Here is a 17,909-nt window from a genome sequence, read left to right on the forward strand (position 1 = left end):
TGTCCCAAAGTTTTAATGTACTGTACATTTTAAGACTTTGAATTAATAAAGTGTTTTATTTTACAAAAGCTTTGCTTTTAGTAGCTTGGTGTTCAGATATACATTCATCTCAATTTTGTGGAATATGTGTAGGGGCAACACTTTTCAATCCTTTCACCAAAATTCTCTCTAAAGTCTTAGCAACAAAAAAATATAAAACACAATTAAATGTTATTAGTAATAGTCTCTTTTTACTGCCTCATTAAAAGTCAAACTAATTGCAAACCAGTATGCATGCCCTACAAGCAAGTTTTTAAAGCTAGAAAAAGCTTAGATATTTCCAGTGGTTATGTTAGCATGAAAATCATATCTTTGAGAATCCAGCATACTAGAAACTTGAGAAACACTTATATTTTCCACTTACACAACATGTACATTAAAAATAATATATCATACTGTATTTTGCACTGGATTGTTTTAAATTATATACACAATTTTTAATTCAGAATTTTGTTGGCATCAAAACAGAACATGTTCTATAGAATAAATAAATTATCAGCTGCTGACTTATTCTAAAGGTAAGGTGAAAGAAGGGTATTGAAAAAAAAAATTAGTCCACACATATATTAAATAATCCTATAAAAATCACTGTGATCACTGTATATAATCTTAAATACATAATGACACATTTTATATATGTTTGTAGACAGACCTAGCTTTAAGTCAGAACACCTCCTAGTAATTTTAAATGTAGTTCAAGGTATTTGGTAATTTTAAGGTAACCTTTTTTAGTTTTGCTGTCATAAAAAGAAAGAAACAACTCTTAGTTTTGGTTAGCTATTTCAGTTCTAAATACAAAATACATTAACTAATTGCTAAATAGAAGAATTGTCCAGATTTTTGTAAATTTTTTTTTTGGGGGGGTTTGCTTGTTTGGTTTTGGGTGTGTTTTATTTTTGGTTGTTTTGTTTTATTTGGGTTTTTTTTGTTTGTTTTTTGTTTTGTTTATTTTGTTAACACTAAAAATGCAGCACTGCACAGCTCTCATTATTATGGTTTTGTGCTGCATACTATAGAAAACAGTTACTTGCCTCCACTGCTTTGAGACACACTAACAGGTTCTGTGGGAGACTTCAGTAAGCAATGTGCATAGTTCTGATCAAGTCAGGCATAAGTGCTTAAGTAAACTGAAGTGAAAAAAACCTAAAAACATAAGAAGGTACAAAAACACACTCTCATAACCATACACGTGATTTCAGAAGTAAATAGGATATTTAATGTCAGGGCAGTATTGTTGCACCTGTAATATTATAGTTACATATGCAGCATATGAAAATCCAGGTCACTGTTATATAGCCAGGATTATTCTAAAGGATGGGTGTAGCAAAATAAAGCAATGGCTTAATTCAGCCACAAAATTAAAAAGGAAGTCTCCTCTATGCAACAAGAAAGATTTTCGCAATGTGAAACTGGTACTTTTCTCACTTGATACACAAACATTCATTAGGTTACCACTAACAGCTCTGGTTGTTCAACAAAATTATCTGTCTCATCAGAGGAAAGATAAAGAATGATCTCCTTCTCCTTACTCACACACTCCCCACCTTGTTCAGACATGGTTTTCTATTTAGCATTACAAACAATACAAAAATTATGCATTTTGAAAAAAAAAAGCCATAAAATTTAATATGCTGGATTAATATATGTTTGTCTGCTCCAGAAATAAAGATATCCTTTTCTAAATATCTGATTTAGAAACAGACTATTGTTTCTTTCATTGGCAACTCTCTTAAATGGTATTAGTTTAGGAATATACCAATAATGTCCTTTCAAATACAACCCCTGCCACGGTGAATATTTCACATATTTACATACAGGATATCTTTTAAAAATATATATGTATTAAATAAGAAGACAGTATGCCTCTATTTTATATTAGGACAAAAACATTACATTCCAGTGAAAATTCAGTTTGAACAAAACAGAAATACATCTGTACTCATTTTATTTAAAATGTAAGCAATCCTGCTCTTCTTGAAATGAAGAGCAACATTTGTATTATTTTGAGATATTTAGCTTTAACATTCTTGTATTTTTGACAGCTAATTTAAAATTTCATTTAAAATTTTAGATAATTGTTTTCAAAAGCAGAATACATTTAAGATTTTTTTTTTGTCTTGTTTAGGAATATTAATCTTGCTACCAGTTTGTAATTCTCCATCTATTTCTTTTATTTACTAAATCTTTCCCTTGTTTGTATATTGGAATATCAAGTCTTTATGGCAAACACTGGTTGTGCTGTATAATAACACAGTATCTAACATATTAGATTGATCACAACAGAGGTGCCGGTAGAAAATAAATAGTGCAAATATATTTTTTTTCTTTCCTGTTGAAGCCTAAAACCCATATGGTCACTTAGTTAAAAGGTAGAAAATTATACGAAATAATTGAGAAAATGAAAAATCAAATATTATCTATTTGGTTTTGTTACCTGCGTGACCACCACTTTTGAAAAAATACTTAACTCCTTGTCTGTCAGGGAAATTAGACAGTGCACTTATTTTCCTTCTACAGATAATGGGTTCAGAAACTGACTGGGATGCAGAAGTGAGAAACTGCTACCCAAAATAAGTGCTCTGAAGTATCCAATAAAGGTATCTTTCACTATGCAGGAAGATTAGGTTTCCAGGTTTTTGTGTATGCTCCTAGCTACATCCAAACTTGTGCTGCAAAAAGGGGATTGAGTATCTGAAGCAGCTATGAACATATGCTTACATATGCATAAGAATAAGCACATGTGCAATTTATTTTGTTCAAATGCTATAGGAAGTAAAAAGGGAAGTAACTCAACCTTTATTTCATGTCAAATAGGTTTTATAAAAAATTAGGGATTGCAATTATGACATTTGCTTACACAGAAAGCAAATTACTTTCTTCCACAGGCATCACTCTCATTCTATTTGCATTAGCATAAGCAAGTTCAAAATCAGGTTCAACAAATATAATACTTCCCCCAGAAGTCATCCAACTATAACAAATATAATAGAAACAAAGTAATTTCTCTGCATACGTTTTCAGTGAAACAAGACTGTGTCTTTAAAAGCCTTGACAAAAGTCAAAGAAACCTGGGCCGTAAGAAAGGCTCCAACTGGAGAGCAGTTTGCTGCCCTCAGTTCCCAAAGAAATCTGCAAAGATTTGATGCAACTCTGCCCTTCAGATGAAGAGGCCTGGTACTTAAGGGATCCCAACCACTGTGTCCAGAGACACAATTCAAACTGCTTTTAACTTTCACCACATGAGTAGCTCATATAAATCCTAGACTCCTAAATCAGTATCAGCTAATTTCCTAGACCTTTCCCATTTATTGAAAATCCACTTGCATAAGCCCATGCTGCATTCATATATCATGTCAGAATTGCCTAAAAGTCCTCTGATTTACCAAACTGAAAGTCCTGGCTCAGTTAAGTGAGCAGAATAGCATCTGCTGTGGAATGCCAGATGTTTGGTGATTATGCCCTGCCACTCTCATCCTCCCCAGTGCTGCACTGAGATCATCTGCACTGAGCAGCTCTGAATGCACATGAATAAATGCTAAATAGTTTCATGGGAAGACAAACCATGACCAAATCTGCACTACTACCCATGTCCTGCCAATTCTCATTCCCACTCCTCTCATGTAGAGACTTCCAACAACCCATTGCAAAATTTCACCCATTCCACCCCTTCACTTTTCTACTGCTTTATTTCTTCTCTCTGACAATATTTGGTCTGGTTATATTCCACCTCTTGCAGTCTCTAGTATTGTGGGGATGGCAACCACCAACTCACACCATACATGCCACCCGGCTAATAGAAAGTCTACACTGATAAACGTAGTGGAAGGATGAAATGCAGGCTAGATAGCAAGAATTAGCACTTGATATGGCTGTTACACCAATTAGAGTAACTCTAAGTTAAGAGGGTTGAAAAACATGGTTTTAGGTTTCAAATTTGACCTGGTGGCATGACACATGCCTGCATTAAATTACACTAGAAGAGAAATATTACTGATTATATAAAATAGCATCAAAACTTGGAAAAAACAAAACAAACAACTCAACAGTGGAAGCATTTAAATGCATCAGCCTCTGTTTATTCCATTTCTGTGAAGTTTTTCTAAGAGATTGCACAGAGATTAATGAACCAAAGCTCTTTTTTATCTATTATTCAGGTTTCCTTTTTCTTCTTTTATTTTCAACAGTGCATTTTTTTTATAACTCATCCCATTAATTTCTTGTAACAATTGTTCTTTTTCCTTCTATTAAATCTTTCAACTACTTGTCTAATACTGGTTTATTTTTTCTTAACAGAAAAACACTTTACAGAAAAGATTCCATCTAATCTAACAAATTCATTCTAATTTGTCACAATTCTACATTTTAGTCTCTAAAGCAAATAACTGCACTTCCTTAAAATGTAAATTACATTCTATTTCATATATTCTTATTTTCTTTTTTTTTTTTCCTGTCTTCTTGCTCCTCAATAGTTTTAAACTCTTTAAAACTCCCTCTGGCCTCTGGATTCTATGTCTGAAAATTTCATGCTATTTTAGCTGCTCATATGACTACAGGCTTAGACTTGGTGAGGAGGTGTTCTGAACACACCAATTCCTGCAGAGAGCAGTCAGTGAGGAGTAGGATCACCTAGGATGGGGTTTTTTTGTGTGGCAAGATAAACACACTGCTACACTAGGCTTGTGAGTAGTCCCATACAATCCTTCCTAAAGAGTGGTACTATAACAAAAATCTGTGAGAAAATCAGGATCAACTGAAGATGTGTTGAACTCCTGACAGGAGTTCTCCTGAAATCAAGCAAAAAGACGACTAAGTTCATTACAGGAAAGGTGATGCCTGCATGCACTTAGAATTCACAGCCATGCTCTGTTGTATCAACAACAACTCCTGGAAAGCCCCTGACTACAGAGCCACCAAGAAGCACAAGCTGAAGGCAGCACAAGCTACTGAAAGGTCACGAGTCATCCCACCTGTACAGCAGGCAGCCATGCAAGGCTGCTCTGGACAGATCTTTGCTCATGTCAGACTTGAGCTCAGCTTCCAACAGTAGCCTTGCACAGCAAATCTCTGCTTATTGCACATACACCGCCTCAAGGAAGTTACTGGAATTTCTCTCAGTATTTTCAGTATCTCTGGACTGGATTCCATAATGGATTGATGTACATGCTGAAACATGAATTTACTTTTTCAGAGGTGTCCTGAACAAATTCCTGGTTGCTCAGTTCCAGATTATACATTTTGGCTTCAGAGAAAATTCTTAGAAGGAACAGAGACATCTTTTAGAGGCATTTTTCTAATAGTCTGCTTAATACTTATTTACAAAAATAGGCACATATCCATAAAAAGCAAATGTAGCTAGATCATCAGGTTCTTTGTAAATTTAGCTAGATCATCAGGTAAATAAACCTAGACCATAAACTGTCATCTTTCCTGACCGTGTTTAAATTCTGTAAATGTCATTCCAACTCAGTTTCTCTCTTTCTACAAAAGAATGTCTGGAACTGAAATACTGTGTGAACAAGTGCAATGGATTACAGGAAGAGATTAACTGCTACTTTGTTCCTCAACATAATGCACTTTTTCTTTTTCTAGTCATGTTTATATTAATAAGATTTTCTTCTCATTACAAGCAGTACATATACTGGAATATTTCCTTCGTAAATGTTGCCTGCAATTATTCCAAGATGAATATAATTTTGCTACTTCCCTATGTTGCCTCTTTGTGTTATTTCTCACCTCATAAATACAGTATCTTTCAAGACAATTCAAGGTTAACTTAATCCATTGAAAAAATATTGCAACTCTGAGTTTTGTCTCAAATCACACTAGATTATTACAGATATAATAAAGTGACAGAGCAAATACCAAACCAAAGCAAAAACCCAACTCTAAGATGTTTGGTTTTATCTCCTGGTACACACTGCAGGAGGATTTTAGTCTGATACTGACACTACTGTTTATCATAAGTGTTTATTTTTCTCTAGGTCTTAGACCTGCACTCTCAGCTGAGGTTGCATTTATCATTTCATTTCAGTCACAAAAACTACTATGCAATAGAAAGCTAACTTGCGCTTAAATACCCAGGAACAATTTACATCTGAAATCACAAGGCTTAGAGAGTCTGAACTAAGCAGGAGAAATATTTACTAGAGATAACACTGTGTAAGGATGTTTTGCACAAATTGCTCTTTTGGCTTAAATCAATACTATTTTTCAATTAGCATTTGATATTAAACCTTGACTCTTTGAGGCACTTAAAAAAGTCACTCCCACTTCTTTTAGTAACTACCTAATTACAATTCTGCCCACTTTAAAGCATGAACATCAAGATTTTTCTTTCATGCTTTTAACTAAAGATGTAATTTGGAATGCAAATTTCTCACAGCAAGGAACTAGCAAATCATGTTTAAAGGCACAAGAAAAACATTCTCTGGTGCTTGTTTTAGTTGCCCTTCTGTCACCAGTGTGTGTAGGCACTAATTCATAAATAGAAAGGCATTTTCTCTCAAAAGCAGAATGTGTGCATACCCAAATTGTGCACACAGAAAGAAAAATTGCTAAAACAATGTTGGCTATACAGGTGGCTGATTTTATAAGATTATCTAGTCCTGAAGAAAGTATTATTAAAATTTTACACTCACATATGTGCACATAAAAATCTGAATAGTTTCATAAGTATCCCTCAAGAAAACAAGATTCAAAACTGTGGGAATGGAGTAAACCAACTCCTCCATGAATTCTCTATGATACATAGTTTTAATAACAAAGGGAAGAAACTTAACTTTTCTAATTTTTTTTCTCAGTAGAATAAAAACAACATTCCATATTTTATGCATTAATGTTTCATGAGCTTCAAATTACATTTGCAAAGAAGTGCAATGCATTTTGAGAAGCTTCATTTATACTTTTCACTTTTTTATAATTAAAAAAGAAAAAATGAGCTGGTTACATACTAAATTACACAAGAGAAAAAATTAATAGATTTTCACTCAGTTGCAGAGAATGCAGTATACATAGAAAATTAGACATCCATATTGGCTGTGCTATTGTTCAGATGAAACATTTTTAAAAAGACAGAAAGCATAAATACTAACAGTTCAATCCAGTACTGTCTAAAGCCTTCAGTGATGATCGAATGTTAACCCTATTCTCTCTTTAAAATCATCAAAGTTTCCCCTCCCCCTATCTAAAATTTCCCTTTTTTTCCATCTTTCTTACATAATTTTTTGCATGGTGTCCTATGAATACCTGCCAATACTTTACAGAGCCAAGGATGGATTTAAAAAATGCATGAATATTTACAGAACTATTAAGTATAGCAATTTGGGATACTTCTAACTGAAAGAAACCATATAACGTAATTTCATTACTGGAATTGCTGAAAAAAACATTTCTCAATATAAAATAATTGCCATAAAATGTAGATAATGAATATTATTTTAAAACCAAATATGCCTCACTGATGGTATCACTAAAATTCCCACTGTTTAAAATTAGACAGGATCTAACTTATGAACTCGTAAAAGCCACTCCAGTTTCAAAAGTTAATGGATCTTCTTGACAGGGAGGCAAAGTGGGTGCATCCCTTTTTTTCATGCTTTCCCAGTCACAGATCCATAGATGTTTGGCTCCTCATTAACTCATTGTCCAAAGAAGCCTTGCACTGGCTGCTTTCCTGACAAAGCTTCAGAAGGCAAATACATAAATGAATAGGACATTTCTGCACTCCTCCAGAGAATCCTTTAAAGACTGCATGCATGAGCTTTACAGGTACTCCCCAGTAGCAGATCAGCCATAAACTTGCTCTGAATGTCATGCTGTATTTTAACTAGAAAACTTGCACTTGATGAGACGTAATCATTGGAATAAATGCTATGGCTAACACATACAAGAGATTTGCTAAGATATTAATAACAAATCTTGGACAGCCTATAACCTAGCAATCAATTTTCCATGGACTTCCAAGAGACTGATGCTTCCTTTTTTAAATTTTATTTTAATTTTTTTAATGCTTTTTAATGGCCATGTTCCTGCAAGTCTAAGAGAAAACTAACAGTATTTTTAAATAACCCTATGAATGGAGTATGAGTTTTCAAGATGAAGATACACTGTTAACATTACAAAGCATCCCAGCTATCAACGGTGCCCAGTTTTCAGTATAAACTTAGATAAATATGGCTAGAATACACAATTATGTTCTTCTAAAAGAATCAATGCAGAAAATTGTATGCATTAGTTACGTCATTTAATTAAATTCAGAGGAATGAACAGCCAATAGAAATGTGCTAAGGGACTTGCCTTTTCTCTGTCAATAACACTTTTCATGGAAACTTTGGAAAAACTAAACCCGGGATATTAGAAATACATTGAGATTTTTATGTTTTGACATTGCTGGCCAGCTTACATTATTTAAACAGCATGCTAAACATTTTCTAAATTAATGTAGGATTTAAATCCAAGTATGAAATCATGTTTCAGCATTACTGGTAAGGATACTGAAAATCAGTCTCTGGAAACCACATTTAAATATAATCTATCTATAGGACTGACAGGACAAAAGAAGGCTAAGAGTTTTATTTTGATTTCAGAGGATCTTTGCCACAGTTGATTTCTACAAGGTATGCATCACAATAACTCAGGAATCATTTAGCAATTCTGAACAAAATTTAAGTTATCAACTACATATCATCTGCAGGAGACCACTCTTTTGAAATATGTGGAATCAAGGTGAATCATCAGAACCATTTCAGCTCTATGGCATGGAAAACAAGGATTTATTATGACCATTGAAAAAAGGGGTATTTCTTTCTTGCTGAAAGTTCTTTGTGATCCTTTTGTGGGAGGCTAAAAGAGAGAGTCTGATCATCAGCAAGAGGAACTTCATGGTTACTCATATCAACAGGTTTGCAGTTCCCAAAGAAAGCAGGTAAAATGCTCAGAAAATATGACTGTCTTTAGTGCTTTTCTTAAAACACACTATTTCTGTATTTCCTATTTTCATGCTCACAAATAGTCCCCAATTTTGCTATCTCAGTTACCATATTCTGATATTCTGAAAATTAAAGTTTTAAGTGAGAATCTGTGGGATTGAAAAATTATAGATTTTGAAAGAAGGAGGTAAAAGAAAGTGTAACTAGCTGAATGTGTTTTGGCTAAATGAACACCTTTGAGTTCTCATGACCATCAAATAAAATAATGATACTAAACCCTAACACCCCCTCCTGCACTATTTGTAATTAAAATTCTGGGGTAATTACTCTGTTCTCCATAGAAAGGAAGGGGAGACACACATGAATTAAACCCTTGTAGTAACTCTATTAATGTCTCAGGTCCATGAAAATAAGAGCATATTTATTCTTATTTTCCCCTACAGACAGTTCTGTATAGCTTCATGGTGTTTTTCACTATAAAAAAATTTAAAAGGAAAAAATGGCACAAAGCTATGACCAAATGTTTTCCCAAAAACGGTATAAATGCAATTTTTCTTACAAGTTTTTTTTCTGAAAACATCCATTTTGCTTTAGGTATAAACACATGATAAGATGGTGGAGCCAAATAGCTTCTAAAAGGAGGAATATTTTAATAATGCTATCTAACTAAACACAACAATTAAAAAAAGCTAAAAAACACCATGAAACAAAACAACAAAAGACCTTCTCACCATTCCCACAGACATATGATTTAATAGAAAAACTTACAGAAAAGTAAATTAAGCAAATATCTGAATATATATCGCTACTATTACAGATACTTTCATATGCACACACATCACTGCACTATAAATATAGACTGCTTTATAAGAATGCCTAATACTTGATTTACTTTTAAGTAGAAGCAGTCCTCTTGCACTGAGTATCTAGTGAAGAGTTTCAGCTTAGGCAGAGACTACAGAAGCTACTCATTCAGCAGTGCCTCTTTAAATAATTTTTTTGCAATTCAGTTTATTTTAAAACCAATAAAAAAGCCAAACCCATGCACAAAGACATGCATATATTTGTACTCTCTACAGACACAATGAGTGGAGCCCCACTTCCTCCCAGGTCCATCATGTCTTAGAATCCCCCAGCTGTAATCATGTCAAAAGTAAGTCTGATGCACAGAACAAATGAAAGATGTTCTCATTTCAAAATCTAGGAAGAAAACCCACACTCTGTTACAAAATTATTTCAAGGGACTCTCCAACGTTTCTTGGAAACCAGACTTCTCCTCTTAACAATATTATGTACTCTAAATAACATAACTTTGGTCTGAGAAATATCTTCCATATCCAGTCTATATTTAGTTACATATATAGAAGCAAGAAAAGACTGAACAGGGCATTTTTAATGGTGCATCTTGGCATAACCTGGCACCAGTTTTGCACATGCACTTTTACTCCAAGATAACAAAATTAGGGTAAAATGAAAGATAAAACTTATACTATCATCAACCAATACAAAGAAAATAAATATGGGTGGGGGAATAAAAATGACGGAGAGGGAAATCTGGCTTCTGCAAAATGCACCTGGTCTATCTAGATGAATTAACAAATTAACAGCACCAAGGGTTATGGTTACTTTGAACCCCTGGCTTTGCAACAGATACAGCAGCAGAAGCATTCTGTATGAATTAATCCTTAACTAATAAAATAGAATTTTGTGTAGCAAGAACTACTCAATTAAATTCTCAGGGACTTTCTCTCATAGATGTTGTTTGAAAATTGTTTTCAAATGAGAAAGGGAGGACAGTTAAACAGAAAACATTCATATAACCATGTCTCTCTAGGTCATGAAAAATAATAATTATTAGAAATTTTGATTACAAAAAGGCCATAGTTCTCTTAGTGTGGTTTCCCTAACGGGTGGATGGATAGGTGGCCACACACAAGTATTGTGCTCAGCTGTGGGCCCCTAACCGCAAGAAACAGCATGTGCAGAGAAGGGCAACAAAGCTTGTGAAGTGTCTGGAGAGTGAGCCCTATGTGGAGCAGATGAGGGAGTCCAGGGAAAAGGAGGCTCAGGGGAGCCTTACTGCTCTCTAAAACTCCCTGAAAGAGGGTTACAGTGAGGTGAGAGTTCAGCCACTTCTCCCAGGCAGCCGGGGACAGGACAAAAGGAAATGGCCTCAAGCTTTGCCAGGGGAAGTTTAGGCTGGACATGAGAAGGAATTTCTTCACAGAAAGAGTAATTAAACATTGGAATGAACAGTCCAGGGAAGCGGTGCAGTAACCATCCCTGGTGGTGTTCAAGAAATGACTGGAGGTGGCACTTAGTGTCAAGGTCTGGTTGATAAGCTGGTGTTACATCACTGGTTGGACTTGATGATGACAGAAATCTTCTCCAACCTAATTGATTTTGAGATTCTGTGATGTCTCCAAACTTAATAAGCAATGCTACAGGACTCCATAGCTCTCTAATGCTAATTGAGTCTTCTGACAATTCAATTCAAAACTTCCTCTCAGAGCCTAACATTATGTCCCTAAGAAGGATCAGAGAACAGAATAAGGTAAAATCAAGCTGTAGGTCACAGGAGATATATAGTTAACTGCAACTAAACAGTAGTTGACTGGCTGAGAATTTAACATTCACCCCAGCTGATTCATATCTTTAGTTTATAAGTCTATCTATTTCTTAGTAAACTTGTAGTTATATGTGTTTAATCAAGATAGCCACAAGGAAGCCAGAAGTAACTATTGCTGTGAGGAAAAAAAAATACAGGAATAAGTGGAGACAAGACAGAAGTTTCCAATTACTTGAGTTAGCAGAGGCAAAAAGTTTGATAGGCGCTAACTCAGGTCAGTTATAAAAGTCAACTTAGATTCTAAAAAATCCCTATAATTACAAGAGACAGGTGAAGGTACAATTGAATAGTCCTTATTAAATGTGAAGAGCCTGGATTTAGATCATACATACACAGCTCAGGAGGAAAACTGCATATATTTCTTGTTAAACCACGTATTTGCAAACCATATTGTTTCCCTGCATCTGTGCTCTGGGTTATATTTCTCATACAATGGGAGAAAAATTTAATTAAGGCAAACTATCTATAGACAAGCACTAGGCATAGGCAACACTTGAATATAGATAACTAGCACCTCTTAATAATTTTGTATAGACAATAATCTGACACAAATGTTCATGTGGGGAAAAAAATTACTCCTCATGCAAACTAAGGCTGTGAGGCACAAATATGGCTGTATTAACACATTTATATTATCTGTTTTTATACCTATATTACAAATGTGTAACACTATGTGTGCATTAACGTGGAAAAATACTTTACACACAGTAAATTTGAAGGCAGTATCTGAGTAAATTTGATTTAATATCTCTTGTTAAAGACACAATGAAAAATAATTTCCATCTAAATTTTGCTCTGATCTCAACTACTATGCACAATACAAACATATTCTTCTGCTTGAACAGCTTTTTTTTTTTTAGAGAAAAGATACTGAAAAATGTGAGAAAAAAATAAAAAAATGAAAGAACTGTCTCAAAAATGAGATGGAGGTGAGGAAATCAATTGATTTACTAGCTGTTTTTCATTTTACAATACATTTGTCCTTTTTTTCAACAAATACTCAAAGTGATCCTTTGCATACATAAACTAAATGCATAAATGTATCACTTAAATTCAGTTTTCAAAACATAACTTTCATCTGTCAAAGCTGCAGTCTCCTCCTTCCTTTCCTTACCCTGATTTACCTGACTTCCTATTAACGTCAGGCCAGGGTAACTTACAGTTTACTTTGAAATTGGATGCAGTAAAGACGACCATCAGAGTACACACACACACATTGTGTACAGCCAATCAGTCTCTTCTGTGACTGCTAATGTAATATGTATAATTTATTATCTAATTACTTATGACATAATTAAAGCAGAAATTTCTATAAAACAGCATCTTAATTGCTGGCATACAAGTGAAATACAACCTGTGAAATGTGTTTAAAAAACAACTGTTATTTCCTTCTGTTTGTAAAACAATGTGGTTTAGACTGTTTTATTAAACATTTTTAATTTATTCATATGAACAAATTTTCTGCAAGGAAATTCTTATCTTTTTACTTGATTTCTTTTTTTTTTCTGCATCACTTAATTATACATGCGCACCGGTCTGCAAATTTTAAGGTATTGCATTTTGGTTCAGTACTTTTTACTATAGAATGTCATTAATCATAGTCTAATCTATTTCATAAACCAGTTTAATTGCCTAACTGCAACACTTTAAAAGATACTACGTGGAGACTGCATTTCAGTATCCCATGGGTAGGGGGCAGCTGTTAATTTGTTATCACAATCACTACAAAGAGAATTTACATTTACTGCATTTACATGTTTGTTAAGTGGACAATAAAGATAATCATAAGAAGCTGAGAAGCACTGAGCTCATGTACTATGCTACTTAAAATGTGAAAGAAGAATTTACATTGCAGTGGATTTGCAGGCTTCCAAAAGCTTTAAAGAAATAAAAATCTCAACCAAATTTTTCTAACCCCATCCAAATCACAGGTAGTAAGTTTACTTGAATGAGTAATTTATCACGCAGAAGTGTATTATTGTGTGATAAAGATAGTCCAGCAAGACTTTGATCTCAAAGGCTGCATTCATTGAGGTGCCATTTGAGAAGCAAGGGAAAACAGAAGATGAAACAGGCAGCAGACCCTCTGTACCCCCAGACTAATACTCTTCAAGGCTGCAAAGATTCAAATGTAAATCACTGGCAGGTCACAGACCAGTGAACCCTTAGAGTGACAATAATCCCATGAATCCACTATTTGCAAAGCATGCCTCTTAATATCTGCTATTACTTGCCAGAGGTCTAATTTGCTTTCAGGGAAAAAAAACAAACAAACATCTAACCAATCATCCAAACCAAACCCAAAATCAACAAATGTGATAATATCTACAAGCCCCAAACTAGGGGATAATACTACTGAATAAGATGCAGTTACACATTGCTTGCATATATTCTATCTGAAATCTAGGGTGCAGTGCTTCAGGCAAAGGTCCCAACAGACGCAGCTAACCTCTGAAAAAGGAAAAACCTTCTACATCTTATTCTCTATAGTGCAACACATCAACCTGCTTCCATGATTTGCATACAAAGAACATTCCTTTTTCAGTCAAATCAGGCAGAGACCTACTATAATTGGTGGCTTTGTCTCACATCTATCTAGACTTCTCACCATCTGATGAGTTCTCAAAGCATGCAGAAGACAGACAATGCATCCAGCAGTCTGCCTGTAGCAGAGTGCAGTGCTACACTACACCTACAAACAGCTTGTGAAAATGAAAGTATTTCAGGTAGCAAAAAACCCAATTAATTAACTAGCAGGATCTTCTAGGGCCAGGCCTAATCATACCTCACTCAACACCTGACAGAAAAACGTGGTATTGCCTTTTCTACATTACAGTCTGCTGTAAAGGATCTGTCCTGGTGTAACAGTAAGCTCTACAGGCTCAGTGTTTCTTTCCACAATCCCATACAATCCTTGATCATATAAATTCTGAATTCCCTAAAAGTCACTAAATTAAATTCCAAATAGTTAAAAACTTGGAGTAAAGCTTTATGTGACTGATTATGCAGCAGAGAAACAACAAAAAAGTCATCCAGATTTGCATTCTGGAAATTGCTCTGCTCTTCTATTTTCTCTGGGTTGTTCAAACAGTGAAGAAGGCACTTAGTAACTGTACATCTGAGAATATGGCTGGATTTTTCACCCAGTAGCAGTTTTGAAAGAAACAATACATCTACCATACTAAATCTGAGTATTATGAACTCAAAGCCACAGCTAACCTTGGTAAGATCACAGACTAATATGTTGCCGATTTCACTCTAGCTTATCTGGGATGGAACGTGAACATGGATATTATTGGGAATTTTATAACACACTATTCATTTTATTTTTGTATTGATAAAGGAATTATACTTTAAAAGGAACACAGAACATGAAGAAATTAAACACCCTTTGACAAAGGACATTTGAAAACCTTTATCATATTTTGACAAAGAGAAAAATGTGTACTCTCTAAAATTTATATGTTTAATGATCATTTTTCCTAAGCAGATAGGACCTTTTCTTAGTATGGGGACATGGAAAAATGCCAAAACCTATATATCATATCTAAAAATATTCATAAATGAAAGAACTTCTTAAATTGAGGGACTTTTTGAACTCTTAACAACTTAAATAAGACAAGATGATGATAATCCTAGCAGACCAAACAGAATGCATTCAATCCAAAAAAGCATTCTCTTTTTACATGTTGACAACAAAATATTTTAAAGTGAATAAATCCCATGAAAGTCATAAATGTACTTTAAACAGTAATGATCTCAGCACCTTAACTGAAGCAATAATGACTTAAAAATAAATTATTTGAATCAAAAGCAGCCTTCATAAAGTCACACTAAGATTTTTATGTTTTCTTAATGATCTAAGTCTTCATAAACACAGACTTTCTCATTATTTTTTTTTCGCTTTACTTTTATATGTGGGGGTTTTGTTTTTTACTTTTGGATTTTTATCTATGGGGGAAAAAAACCCCAAAAAAATCAAACAACCAGATAGAGTTTAAAACATGAGTAGATATTAAGGCATTTATCCATTTTAATAGAAGGGAACAGTAATTCTGTCTATTATGATGAGATATCATATATCTTTCTGAAGGGGGGATGAAATAGGAAACTACGTGATTCTAGTTATTACTAAGCATAAAATTCAAACAAGATACACAAATATGGAATCACATTTTTACTTACAGGACTGAAACTGGCAGGTCATTTATGACATCCTATGAATGACACGCCAGTAGTTTTCAGAGAGTTAGCAGTGAGAATCTACATCTTTCCCCAGTTCTTAGGAAAGTTCCTGACATTTCTCCTACACTTAAAACAGGAACAGTAAACAGTGACCCTTATAATAGTGGGAGAGAAAAAAGGAAACGAGTATGGAATATGAACCCAAATTACTACCTACATACTTGTCCCAAGGGGAAAAATTGAAACAGACAATTAGAAGAGTAAAACCCCCAAACTGTATTGCATGTGAGATTTTTTAAATTGTTATTTAAACATTTTATGTAATTTAAATATATATTCTAAGGAAACAATGCAGACAAGCACTGAGCTCATATACTGCAAAATACTGGAAAAAATGGTTAAAGGACAAAATAAATACATTGGACAAAACAAATATATTACAAGTAACGTATTAACATGAGGAACTGAAGAAAGTCTACAGTTAGTCCATGGAGGGTACATTAATTCTGCTTAGAGTTTAGACATGAAATGAAGGATTCCAGCTGAAAAGAAGCAGGAAAGGTTACATCTAAACCACTGGAACCTCTACTGGAATCCTCTCACGTCAACAGGAGAATAATTCTTCCTAGCCTTTTCTATATATACTGTCTCAAACATTATTTATTATGTGCTATCCACAGTGTGCCATAGGCACCTTGCAATCAAAAAAGGCACTCTGTCTTTTTAAACTAAAACAAGCTGGTTCACTAAATACTTTAGTCATGCTCCATATAAAACACTATCTATTAGATAAAGTCTCTTTCAAACAGAATATTAGGTTTGTATTGTAGACCACTGACAGCATCATCTGTATGTAAATAAAATGGCCATATTTATCAGTGATGAATCAGATTGGTTCACAAAAGGTCAAATTGTATCTCAGAGAATGACCAAAGCAAATATTCTTAGTAATCAAATTAAATTTATACCACATTTTTAATTTTATAGCACCTTTTATAAGAATGTTAAATAATTGTATATTGACTTGGATTTTTAATAGACAGTACTGAGATTTGGAAAGATCAAGTGATCCATCCAGCATTAGTCAATATGTGAAAGACCCCTAAAGAAAACAGATTTTCTCAACACTTCCCTAACAACTGACATTAAAATCAGGGAAACAAAAATAGATTAATATTAAAGTTAAAATATCCAAGACACAATATCTTAAATAAACCTCATTTCAAATTTCCAAGGCAAATTGAGAGAACATCACACTGACCTATGATGACTATTGAGTATCCTGGGATCATCATTAAAGCTCAGTATTTTTGTGCTAAGATTAAAATACTAATAAAAAAATCCTTTGAAGCTGGTTATTATACATATTTTAAAAATCCATGTCCTAATGATAACAGAAGACTGAAACAAAGCTTTCTTTCCTATTTCTTCCTCTACCTCCCACAAGTAGTTGTATGTCAAATGTGAGTTCATCAACCCTTTAAAAGCTATCAGTATGCTTTATGGACTGCCTTTATTTTCAGATTCTACCTTTCTGTGAGGAATGAAAAGATGAAACTTCTGCAAGCAATTTTGCATCAGGGATAGGGTGGTTCTTTAAAGTCAGAGAGGGAGATCGGGTGCATCGATCATTATAATATCAATTCATCTCCCAATCTCTAGTTATATGTGTACTATTATATATATCACTTGCAAGCTATAGACTTTGCCTAAAATAAAGAGGCAATATGAGCCAAAAGCACAAATTCCAAATATCAAGATTTTAATAGCCATATGCTTGTGCTGTACCTGCTGAGTACAGGCAGTTCCAAGAACACTGGCTCAGTCCCATCATGTGAAAAGGTTGAAAAGTATTATTTATTACAGACATTGCAGCAAGAAGATGAGATAGAAATGCTCAAACAAAAAAAGCAAACCTGAGAATTGAATGAACAAAATCTATACCTATCTGCACTCCACAAAATTTGTATCACATTGTACTAAATGATAAAAGAAGATTTTCAGGTGCAATAACAAAGCAGCCAAATTGAAGGTATAATTGTAAAAAATATAAATACCATGGCAAAAAATAGTGCTTTTAAAAAAGCAAAAATAAAAGGTTTATATAGTAAGTTAATGACTCAAAGTCT

At 34.0% G+C, this 17,909-nt stretch overlaps 1 protein-coding gene across 4 annotated transcripts in view; it reads right to left on the reverse strand.

Moving 5' to 3' along the window:
- Positions 1–17,909, reverse strand: part of NOVA1 (NOVA alternative splicing regulator 1) — a 143,443-nt gene that overhangs the window by 4,039 nt on the left and 121,495 nt on the right. The gene's annotated exons all lie outside the window — the stretch shown is intronic.

The sequence above is a fragment of the Onychostruthus taczanowskii genome, unplaced genomic scaffold (genome assembly GCF_017590055.1).
Source record: "Onychostruthus taczanowskii isolate IOZ18803 unplaced genomic scaffold, ASM1759005v1 scaffold1, whole genome shotgun sequence".
NCBI lineage: Eukaryota > Metazoa > Chordata > Aves > Passeriformes > Passeridae > Onychostruthus > Onychostruthus taczanowskii.